The sequence below is a fragment of the Gossypium raimondii genome, unplaced genomic scaffold (genome assembly GCF_025698545.1).
Source record: "Gossypium raimondii isolate GPD5lz unplaced genomic scaffold, ASM2569854v1 Contig00189, whole genome shotgun sequence".
Lineage (NCBI taxonomy): Eukaryota > Viridiplantae > Streptophyta > Magnoliopsida > Malvales > Malvaceae > Gossypium > Gossypium raimondii.
The window spans coordinates 22,501-25,000 of NW_026291348.1; the positions used below are offsets into that span (position 1 = coordinate 22,501).

General features: G+C 38.4%; 2 pseudogenes; one reads left to right on the top strand and one right to left on the bottom strand.

The window, feature by feature from the left end:
- LOC128037057 (protein Ycf2-like) overlaps positions 1–1,175 on the bottom strand; it is a 4,229-nt pseudogene extending 3,054 nt beyond the window's left edge.
- Positions 1,176–1,599: 424 nt separating this feature from the next.
- Positions 1,600–2,500, top strand: part of LOC128037051 (50S ribosomal protein L2, chloroplastic-like) — a 1,848-nt pseudogene continuing 947 nt past the window's right edge.

A 2,500-nucleotide genomic window follows, 5' to 3' on the forward strand; every position in this document is an offset into this window, starting at 1 on the left:
TGACGATACATTCCGTACCTTGCTAAAAAATCGATCCCTGTTTACCAACCATACATTGTCTAACCAAATCCAATTCTCTCTCGATATGTTCCTCAAAAAATCCGATTCGTGTGGATTCTTCCCCCAACTAACGAAGAGATCTTGGCGGAATTACCACATGAAATTGAGCACAATTTTGCAAAGAAATAGCCCGCTTGCCTCTCGAGAAGAGATGGGAAACATGCTCAATATCATTTGATTGAATAGTTGACCCAGCTCCTTGTTGTTTCTGAAGAAACCCTCCACTTCAATTGGTATTTTTTCACGAACAGCAAACATGAGATAACAAATCGAGTCTTTCACTAAGATTTCGAATAGCTGTCCGAGTTCAAGTTGATTATGTTTCGCCTCTTACTCCGGAAAGAAGATCAGTGAATTCCCAATCCTTGGTCCTTGCGGATCGAATCATCCATATAATATACAAAAAAAACTCCAGATATTTGATATCTTTCTCTTTGAATGAGATCTCGAATTCCAGCGACAGGTTTCATTAGATATCTTACAACTAGAATCCCTCTTTTTTCCGATCCAGTTCCTCCACCCCCGCAGACCCCAGTTAGATTCAGGCATGATACACTTTTTAGTTATTGGGAGGGCAAAGTACTCTCTTTCGGATCCAGGAAACAGCTCTCAGAGATCTTTTTCCTTTTGGAAGATACAGGAGCAGAAACAATCAACCTATTGATGTTGAAGCCCAAAGATTCTTCCAATGTATCATTTCTGGGTCAATGGAATTCATTAGGTATAGGAAGAAGCCCTGTCAAATAGAGATTTTCTTTCGACCATATTTCGATTGTTAATACGATATATAGGACCGCTACTACAAATAGTACTACACCCTTGATCGTGAAATATCGATTGCTTGTTGAACCTGTGAATTGCGTGAAAGTAGGATACTCAAATTCAGGGGTCCAAGAGTTTTATAAAACGTTCTTGGTGGAAAAAAATGTGAATGAAAGATCCCACTGAATTGAATTGGGTCCATGAATCTAAGAAATAGTGAGAATTCTTGATCTCTCTCAATATCTCTCTCAATTCGAAAATCCAGGATTTGAATTGATGTCCTTTCATTGATTCCTCCTAAATTGCATTGATTTATCCTAAAGATTTCATTTCAATTGGAATTTGGTTATTCACCATGTGCGAGGATCCCGCTAAGCATCCATGGCTGAATGGTTAAGCGCCCAACTCATAATTGGCGAATTCGTAGGTTCAATTCCTACTGATGCACATAATGGGACCCTCAATAAGTCTATTGGAATTGGCTCTGTATCAATGGAATCTCATCATCTATACATAACGAATTGGTGTGGTATATTCATATCATAACATATAGACAGTAAGAACTAGCTTTTCTTATTGAGACTCAGAACTCATAGGAAGAAGAAAATAGATTTATGGATGGAATCAAATATGTAGTAATTACAGACAAAAGTATTCATTTATTGGTGAAAAATCAATATACTTCTAATGTCGAATCAGGATCAACTAGGACAGAAATAAAGCATTGGGTCGAACTCTTCTTTGGCAATGTCAAGGTAATAGCTATGAATAGTCATCGACTCCCCGGAAAGGGTAGAAGAATGGGACCTATTATAGGACATACAATGCATTACAGGCGTATGATCATTACGCTTCAACCGGGTTATTCTATTCCACCTCTTAGAACGAAAAGAACTTAAATCAAAATACTTAATAGCATGGCGATACATTTATACAAAACTTCTACCCCGGGCACACGCAATGGAGCCGTAGACAGTCAAGTGAAATCAAATCCACGAAATAATTTGATCTATGGACAGCATCGTTGTGGTAAAGGTCGTAATGCCAGAGGAATCATTACCGCAAGGCATAGAGGGGGAGGTCATAAGCGTCTATACCGTAAAATTGATTTTCGACGAAATGAAAAAAGACATATATGGTAAGAATAACAATGAATGACGACAACGACCCTAATCGAAATGCATACATTTGTCTCCCTACACTATGGGGATGGTGAGAAGAGATATATTTTACATCCCAGAGGGGCTATAATTGGAGATACCATTGTTTCTGGTACAGAAGTTCCTATAAAATGGGAAATGCCCTACCTTTGGAGTGCGGTTTGAACTATTCGTTTACGTAATTGGAAGAACCAATTAGGTTTACGACGAAAACCTAAAATCGATCACTGATCCAATTTGAGTACCTCTACAGGATGAACCTCAACAAAAAACTGAAGAAGTAACGGCAACAAGTGATTGAGTTCAGTAGTTCCTCATATAAAATTATTGACTCTAGAGAGATAGTAATATGGAGAAGACAAAATTGGCACAAGCATAAACCAGAACCAGAAGCGCCCCTTGTTTCAAAGAGAGGAGGACAGGTTATTCATTTTCATTTGATGGTCAGAGGCGAATTGAAGCTAAGCAGTGGTAATTCGAAAAGATTCCGGGAAAATAGAGATGTCTCCTACGTTACC